The sequence below is a fragment of the Spea bombifrons genome, chromosome 2 (assembly GCF_027358695.1).
Source record: "Spea bombifrons isolate aSpeBom1 chromosome 2, aSpeBom1.2.pri, whole genome shotgun sequence".
Classification (NCBI taxonomy): domain Eukaryota; kingdom Metazoa; phylum Chordata; class Amphibia; order Anura; family Pelobatidae; genus Spea; species Spea bombifrons.
In genome coordinates this window covers 54,374,779-54,384,552 of record NC_071088.1, presented here as the reverse complement: position 1 = coordinate 54,384,552, position 9,774 = coordinate 54,374,779, and positions in this window count along the sequence as shown.

Below are 9,774 nucleotides of genomic sequence, written 5' to 3'. Positions count from 1 at the left end.
ACCACAGATGCAGGAGAGAGCCCGGGGAGGCGTCACATCTCCAACACCTGTTCGGCACATCAGGGCGGTATAGAGAGGTCAAGGCAGGGGGTCGGTACCACAAGGTGAGCAGTTTGTATAACATTTCCTGGTCGTTAGAGCTCCGGGAGCAACAATGGGTGAAGGTGCAGATCTTAGCCCATTGTCCCGGCGTAAGAGTAATCTGCAGCTCGGATTCCCACCGTCCCATAAACGCGGGGGGCACCGGGTTGAGAGCCTCCAGTAGTAGGCCATAAAGCCGTGAGATGCCGTGGGGTGGAAGTTCAGCAGCAACACATAAGTCTTCAAATACCGTAATTGCTCGCGACAGCTCGTGACTCAGGGGGAGTGACTGCACAAAGTTGCGCAGTTGAGCATAGTGGAACGTGTCCAGAAAAGAGGGAGGAGTGCGAAGGGAAGGCTGGTCTAGGGGCTTCAGACCCTCGCCAGAAAGGTAAGAGTGAATCTCCGACCTCCCAGACAAGACCAAGAAGAGGGTACCGCCCAACCCAGGAGGGAAATCGGGATTATTCTGAACAGGTGTCAGAGGCGAGGGCACCGAGGAGAGGCGCGTCTTCCTGAGAACCTGAAACCAGACATCCAGAGTGGCCCGAATGAAGGGGTGAGGCAGGGCCGCTCCCCGCGCAGCACAGGGCAGGAGCCATGGTAGCGAGCGCATAGGGAGGCCCAGTAAAGCGGCTTCAACAGCCACCCATTGCTTGTGTGAAGGGCCATGCGACCATTCCAGCACACGCAACAAATGGCATGCCCTATAATAGGTGCGAGGACAGGGGAGGGCGAAACCCCCGCTAGCTTTAGGGAGAATCAGCGTGGCAAGGCGTACCCTAGGGGCCCGAGAACCCCAGACAAAACGCAGAAACGCTGTGCGTAAAATAGCGAAGAAAGAGGGGGGATAGAGATAGGGAGGGTCTGAAACAGATAGAGGAGACGAGGCATAACATTCATTTTTAGCACATTGATACGACCTAACCAAGAGATCGTCAATGATTTCCAGGACCTCAGATCAGACCGAAGGGCGGTGAACAAAGGCGAGAAATTACAGTGGAACAATCAGGCGTTAGCCAGGTCCCAAGGTATTTGAGCTTAGAGTCACACCAGGCAAAGGAGAAAGAGGACCGCAGGGGACGGACCACAGCGGAAGGGAGGTTTATGTTCAGTATTTTGGATTTAGAGGCATTAATTTTGAAATTGGTAAAGGCGCCATATACTGAGAATTCACGGAGGATGTTGGGGAGAGAAATCTGGGGGCGGGACACAACAAATAGCAGGTCATCCGCGTAACCCAAAATTTTGTGATGAGTTCCCCCGACCCGCAGCTCGCATATATCTGGGTTCATCCGTATATACTGGAGCAAGGGCTCAACAGAGAGCACGAACAGCAGGGGAGAGAGCGGGCAACCCTGCCTTATCCCATTGCGGATAGCAAAGGAACCCGAGAGGGAGCCATTGACACAGACGCGAGCCGAGGGGGTGGAATACAGGGACCGAATCCAGGTTAGTAAACCAGGACCGAAGTCCATTTGTGACAGGGTAGACAGCATGAAAGGCCAAGCCACCCTGTCGAAGGCCTTCTCAGCATCCGTGGAGAGCAACATGGTCGGGGTGGAGGTGTGTTTAGCATAGTGCATGAGCGAAAGGGCTCTGATAGTACTGTCCCTGGCCTCCCGCCCGAGAATGAAGCCGGTTTGATCAGGGTGAACCAGAGAGCACATGAAGGGCTTAATGCGGTTGGCAAGGATCTTGGCCAGTAATTTCAGATCTACATTCAGCAATGAGATGGGGCGATAGCTGCTACATTGCTCCGGGTCCTTACCCTCTTTCGGGATTAGGGTAATCGCAGCCAACAAAGTGTGATCCGAAATACGACCGCCAGACAGAATAGAGTTGAAGGCACTCACAAAGTGAGGACCCAAAAGATCTTTAAATTCTGAGTAGTAACGTAAGGGAAGCCCATCAGGGCCCGGGCACTTCCCCGCAGGGGAGGACTTAAGGGCAAAGAAAAACTCGGGCAGCGTGATCATAGAGTCTAGAGAGGCCGCTTCATCCACCGTGAGCTTTCGTTTGATGGACCAGGACGTGGAAGAGGGGAGGCCAAGGAGAGGGAGAGAGGGGCATGGTCCGACCAGGTCGTCGCCCCAATGGAGGAACAGCGGAGAAGGCTAGCGAAGTGGCAAGGAAGAAAAAAGAGATCGATGCGGGAGTACGAATTATGCGGCATGGAGAAAAAAGTATAGTCCCTCCCATCCGGATGGAGAGCCCTCCAGCAATCAACCAGCCTGTGGGTTGTAAGGAGGGAATGAATCTTGCGAAGAACATGACGGGGGGTCCGCGTTGACCCTGAAGAGGTGTCGAAAGCCGGAGACAGCGCTACATTAAAGTCACCCCCTAGGACGAGGATCCCCTCCTGGAAGCCATTAAGTTTCTGCAGCACAGAGCGAAGGGTGAGGTGCTGACCCCGGTTAGGAAGATAGACATTCGCCAGCGTATACATTTGGCGTATACATTTGACACCCCTTGGGAATTTGAAGTGCTTTTATTTCAACTCTTTGTTGAGATTTTTGAGAAATTTTAGCACTTGTTCAAAATAATAAACTTTATTTTTTTATTTTATTTTTTTTAATATTTTTTTTACACATTTTGCTGGTACTGGATGGTTCATCTAGTGACATCACTGCATAATTATTTTTAAATGTTAGCACATTTTTTTTTTTATTTTTTTCCATTTTTTTTATTATTTTTTGAATATTTTACTAATCACATTGTGATTAGAAAGCTGGGCTCCATTGACTTGCATGGTTGAATGCAGTACCTGTATTCAACCTGCAAGTGGAGCCAGAGTTCTCTAGAGGGTCTGGAGACCGTCTAGCAAACTGTTTCATCTTTATTGTTTTTTTTTACCGGGCCGCCGCCATCTTGCCGATGGCGAAGATCACAGGCAGCTGCACCCATCCAGAGGTAAGTGTTTGGTGTCGCTGGATGCCTCCTGATCGAGGCATTCCAGCGACACCATTTAAGTTTAGGAGGCGATCGTTGATCGCCTCCTAAACGCTTTTAAAACGGGCGTCCGCTGTTGATGCCCCGGGGAGGGGCCAGACATGGCGACATCGAGGCATTACAGTAACGCCGTTTAAGCGAAGAAAGTGATCGTTGATCACTTTCTAAGCTTATTTAATTTTTTGACGGTTCAGGACCGTCAAAGGTCATTAAGCGACCGTTTTTCCATGACGGTCCTGAACCGGCAAAGGTCGTTAAGGGGTTAACCAGTAAATACCTCCCCTCGGGGTCAGCCACAATGCCTGAGGTGCGGAAGGGGATTTGGGCAGAGAAAAGAATCGCAACCCCCTTAGACTTTGCCAAAGGGTTATTACTGAAAAACCCGGTGGGGTAGGAGCGGCAGGAGAGCCGAGGAGCCCGAGACCCCAGGAAGTGGGTTTCCTGGATAAAAGCGATGTCTATCCGGCCCTTGCGAAGATCTCGGAAGAGGGAGGAGCGCTTCTCTGGGGAATTGAGGCCCCTGGTGTTAAGAGAGAGCAAGGGAAGCCCACGGGTAGGCGAGTGCGACATTGAGTCAAACAAGAGGGAGAGAGAAAAAAAAAAAGGGGGGGCGGCGGAGTGGAGGAGAGGGAAGTGGAGAGAAAAGAGTTGCAAAAGGAGCGAGGAGCAGGATAAGAGGGGGGAGGGAGGGGGGGAGGGAGGGCAAACAGAAGGGAGGGAGCACCAGGGGGGGTAAGAGTCAGAACAAGAAAAACCACCTACGACGCCCGGTGGGTAGTATACACGGATGTCCGAACCGCCAGGAAAGGCGAAACCACTAAACAGAACAGGTAACAAATACAAAAATATGTGAACCACGTGCGGTGGGTAGCATACACGGATGTCCGAACCGCCAGGAAAGGCGAAACCACTAAACAGAACAGGTAACAAATACAAAAATATGTGAACCACGTGCGGGCCGCCGCCCGCTACCATGTAATTGAATTTACTAGAAGTTATCAGATACCAGATATTGTACAAAAACAGCGATAACGAATAGACTGCCATGCAAAACAAGAGATAACAATTGAAAAGGAACATTAGAGAAAGCTCCAGAATCTTCAGCGAGGAGTGGAGGAGCCAAGTGTCATGTGTGTAAAGAAAAACAAAAACATATATATATATATATACCGTATTGGCTCGAATATAGGCCGCACTTTTTTCCCCCACTTTAAGACTTTAAAGTGGGGGTGCGGCCTATATTCGGGGTCTAGTGCCCGAGCCCGGGACATGCAGTCCCGGGCACCGGGCAGGCAGCGGGGTTAGGATACAGATCCCCCGCAGCGGTGCAGGGGACCTGCATCCTACTCTCGGATGTCCTCAGACAGCCTCCCCTGCCAGCACTTCCCACGGGGGGGGGGTGCCGGCACGGGCGGTTGTCTAAGCGCATCGTCTGGACGGTCACCGGCTGCAGCGATGCGGGTAAACAGCCTCCGGGTTGTTTACCCGCATCGCCGCAGCCGGTGACCGTCCACACGATGCGTTTTACCTCTGCCCCCAAGACTTACCGGAGCAGACTCCCGGGTGTCTTGCGGGGCGCCGGCGGGGGACATCTACGCAATACGCGTATACAACTTCCGGTTGTATACGCGTATTGCGTAGATGCCCCCCGCCGGCCCCGCAAGGCACCCGGGAGTCTGCTCCGGTAAGTCGGGGGGGGCAGAGTGGCATTCTCGGGGGGGGGAGGAGGACAGTGGCAGCATATCTCGGGGGGGGCAGTGGCAGCATATCTCGGGGGGGGCAGCGGCAGCATATCTCGGGGGGGGCAGTGGCAGCATATCTCGGGGGGGGGCAGCGGCAGCATATCTCGGGGGGGAGGACAGTGGCTGCATATCTCGGGGGGGAGGACAGTGGCAGCATATCTCGGGGGGGGGGACAGAGTGGCAGAATGTTTTTTTGGTTTTTTTTTGGTGCTTTTTTAAAGAAAAAAACTTTTTCTTTAAAAAAGCACCAAACTTTTAGGGTGCGGCCTATATACGGGGGCGGCCTATATCCGAGCCAATACGGTATATATATATATATATATATATATATATATATATATATATATAGGCACAAAGCATAAAGACACAATGATATAATGAGAGACACGTAAATGTGCCTCCGAGACATTAGGCATGCAGCGCCTGCCTGTATAGGCTCCACATGGATGCGCAAATACCGGGGAGGGCAGAAGGCAATACCGGACATAATATCAGAGATATTCACGTGTGTCAGCGTGAGATTGTGCATGTGGCGTCCGCAGGTACAGACTCAAGGCGAAGTCACAGACCGCGCGTATGAGGCGTGAGCAACACCTGTGAGGGAATCCCTTTTTATAAGAAGCTCCACATGGAAGCGCATAACAATAAAAAAAAAAATATATATATATATATATATATATAAAAAAATTATATACATATAGACAATAACAATGTCAAAGATATACATGTGTCATAAAGAATATAGTGAGATATATATATATAAGTGTATCAGCGTGAGAGCGTGCATGCGGCGCCCGCAGGTACAGACGCAAGGCAAAGACACCCACCGCGCGTACGAGGCGTGAGCGTCACGCGCGGGTGAACGCGCAGGTTAGAGGCTCCACATGAGAGCGCATGCAAGAGAAAAAAAAAGAAAAAAAAAACCCCAAAACAAACCAACCCCCCCCCACATAGATACACATTGAGCAGAGGCTGAGGCGAAACAACCCACACCAAGTGCCGTACACATGACTGCGCGAAATGGGGTATGTGTGGCCCGCAGTCGCAGGCACAAGGTAAAAGCAAAAGGGCTAAACACACATGGACACGCCACCCCCACCCCCACAAACCCCCCGAACACTCCAGAAAAGTGGAATACAGCATAAGTACATCGGGGACCAGTGAGATGGGAGAGCCGCGGAGAGCCCCAAAGGAAAAAAAAAACAAAAAAAACATAAGAAATAAAAGAAAAATATCAACCTGTCCCTGCAGGTCCATACCACATACGAATAAACAGCAATGTGCATGTAGCTAGCGTGAAGCAAAGTCCCCTACTCCTCAATAGGGCCTAGGCAGCGAGAGGCCAATAAGGCAGGAGAGTGGGCAGAGGAATCAAGCGAAGAGCGTTGTCTCACATCAGGGCGCCGGGGTCTACGCAGGCCAGGTGTGGGGCCTAAGGGCCGACCAGGAGCGGCAGTCATGTCCATCCAGTCAGGGATCTGGAGATCCAGCAGGGCTAAGTAGCGTAGCACCTCAGGGAGGTCGTGATGATACTTGACAATGAGCGACCGATTGGCGAACGGGTAACCCCAGCGGTATGGTATATTGAGCCGCCGCAATTCAGATAGCAGGGGGCGCAACGCCCGCCTCGCCTGAAGTGTCAGGTCCGAGAGATCCTGATAAAAGGAAATCGGGTGTCCACGAAAGGACCACTCACCCACCTCCCGGGCGCGGGCCATGATGGATTCCTTAAGGCGAAAATCAGTCATATGGCAAATTATGTCCCGAGGGGGTCTCCACGAGGGCGCAGGGCGCGGTGAGCCCTATCCATAGGCACGGGAGTATCCAGCGGCCGGTTCAAGAGGCCATTGAAGATCTCCACGAGGAGGCCGACGACGTCCTCGGGCACGTCCGACTCCGGGACCCCCCGGACCCGTATATTCTGCCGCCGGCCACGGTTGTCAATGTCTTTGACCCGCCGATGCAGCTCCCTGAGGAAGTTCGTATGGCAATCACCAAGGCGTTGAGTGGATGCTACGGTAAGTTCCTGCTGAGTAGCCAAGTCTTCCAAGGCCCGGACCCTCTGGTCCAGCGCTGATAGGTCTGTGCGCAGGGCCGATACTTCATCGCGAACCACCTGTTTGAGTTCAGTGATGAGGAGCGAGAAGTCAGCCTTCCAGGGTGCCGAGGAGAAAAGCTGTAAAACCTCTGGAGGGTGGGAGGATGGTGGCGGTTGCGAAGTGGAGGCCGAGTCCTCCGCAGAGGAAGAGCTGGCAAGAGAAGAGGCCTCGTGGTCCCTTGAGGCCTGTGAGGCCAGGTCGGCAGGAGTGCGAAAATATTCGCGGAGCGATGCCGATGAGGACCGATGACGATCCACGTTTGGAGAGGGGTCAGAGACCGACTTCTTGTTGCGTCCCATGCTTGTGTAGCGGTCAGGGGTCTGAGAATAGCAAGCGGCGGCGGAGCAACTAGTTCATGCGGCCATCTTCCTCGGCGGCCAGACACGCCCCCTCGAGGAGTTTACTTTTATTATCTCTGATATTCAGTAGGATCTCAATCCCCAGATATTGTATTTTATTTACATTCCATATGTCATATCTATTAGTCTATAAAGATAAATATACCTAATTCAGTATTTAGACCTCCCTTTTTATAAATTTGGAATTTAAAAATCCACTCTCCTTTTTTGATAGGGCTGAGTAAATATCTCCTCCTCTCCGGTGTGTTGAAACAAGATCAATACCTATAATTTTACATTCAGGGAGCGAAAATTACCGTATTTGCTCGATTATAAGACGACCCTGATTATAAGACGACCCCCCAAAATCAAAATATTAATTTAGGAAAAAAACAAAAAGCCTGAATATAAGACTACCCTATAGGAAAAAACTTTTACTAGTAAATATTAATTCATGTAAACTAATTTTCATATTTAATAAAAGCTATGATTGAGAAAAATATATTTTTTATTTCCTTTTATTTGCCAACCTGCCCCCCCCAGTTATGCACATCTGCCCCCAGGCTTGCCACTCTTCCCCCAGAAATGACTTATACCCTCCTATATGCCACTGTGCCCCATGATATGCCTTTTAACCCCCTATATGCCCCTCTGCCCCATGATATGCCTTATACCCCTATATGCCACTCTGCCCCATGATGTGCCTTTTAACCCTCTATATGCCACTCTGCCTCCAGAAATGTCTTATACCTTCCTATATGCCACTGTGCCCCATGATATGCCTTTTAACCCCCTATATGCCCTTCTGCCCCCTATATGCCACTCTGGCATATAGGGGGTTAAAAGGCATATCATGGGGCTTAGTGGCATATAGGGGGTTAAAATGCATATATATATATATATATATATATATATATATATATACTGCTAACAGCAATCACACTCCTATCAAGCCAAGGCAGCCAGTACATGCTGGAACCTGGGGATGTTAGAAGTGTGATTACAGCCTCCCTATGCCATGCTACCACCCCCACCCCCCTTACACATCCATGCTATCACACACACACACTCATTCACAAACATTTAAATACTCATTCATTCCATTAATCACACATACACACACACGCTCGATCCCACCACCCCCCCACCCCCTTACCTGAACTGCAGATCTCCCACTCGCAGACTTCTGCAGGGGCCCGGCTGTGCGAGCAACTTCTCTGGCCCCGCCCCCAGAGGAAGGAGGGGGGAGGTAGAGTTATGTGAGGACTTTGCTACCTTCCTGTTCTCCTGCAGCTAATAGCAGAGCCGCTGCTCGCGATCAAAGCCCAGTAAGCATCACGGCCCCAGCAGAATGAGGTCTGATTAGAAGACGACCTCGATTATAAGACGAGGGGTATTTTTCAGAGAATTTCGAGCAAATACGGTAGTTAGAAGTGTTACAATGTCTAGGAACGCTATGTTTTATACTCATGTTACGAATTCCTCCGAGATGTTCTAATGCTCTGACTTTTAGTTCCCTTGTGGTACGGCCGATATATTGCATTCCACACTTGCACTCCAAGTACACCACATTCTTGATGGCTTCTTCAGGAGAAAAATGAAAATAGATGTAATCCACAATGGGTATTATTATGTCTGAAGCAGTCTCAAGTCAGTATTTAAATCCTGTCCGTCCGTTCTTCAAGATTTCCGGGTACGCCTCCAATACGTCCTTCCGCTCCTGGTCACTTCCTGGTACGTCTCCAGAGCATCAGCACATTAGTTGATCTTTTGTCTGCGGCGTTTACATGCGACGGAGACGCTTCTGTCTCTTACTTGTTAGACTCCTCCCCCACCAGCGTACATAGTCCTTCCTCCTGTTGTTGGATCTCTATGTGTCGGCTGTTTTGTTCGGCAGTTAGAGGCATCTTTCAGGTATCGGTAAACCCTTGGATCACACTCATTAAACATATTTTGTGGAGGGGAGAAGATACATATATCTTGTATTGCGTACATATAGAATATATTGTATATAATTTATAAATTAGAGAATACAAAACTTAAATAAAATATAAATAAAAATACTAAAAATTATACTTTATATAAGTTATAATTGTAACGATTGGATGAGGAGGACCCCGGATGGCGGAGTGAGCCAGGCAAACAGGAACCAGGAGTAGCCAGGAGAGCTGGAACCGAGAATCAGGTATGGTAACCAGTAAAGCAGGAAGCCGAATCCAACCCAGAAGAGTAGTCAAACAAGCCAAGTCAATACCAACGATCAGAGAACAGGAGCCAAATCAGAAAACAGGAGCAAAGTCAGCAAGCCGGGTCAAATGAAGAAGTAGTCACAGCAAATCGCACAGGAAAACCACAGAATGCACCAACCAAGGGTGACCCAGAAGAGGAAGCCCAGGTTTAAATAGGGACAGGTGGAGGTGTGTCCTGCATTAAGGAGGCTACCCGAGGTTATAGGAACACGTTACAGATGTAACATGTAATATTATGTTTTTGCTACCTGTTTGCCTCTTGGTCGGCCACGCGGTGAAGACGCGGTGGTACTCGCTTCCCGGGAAGCCGTCT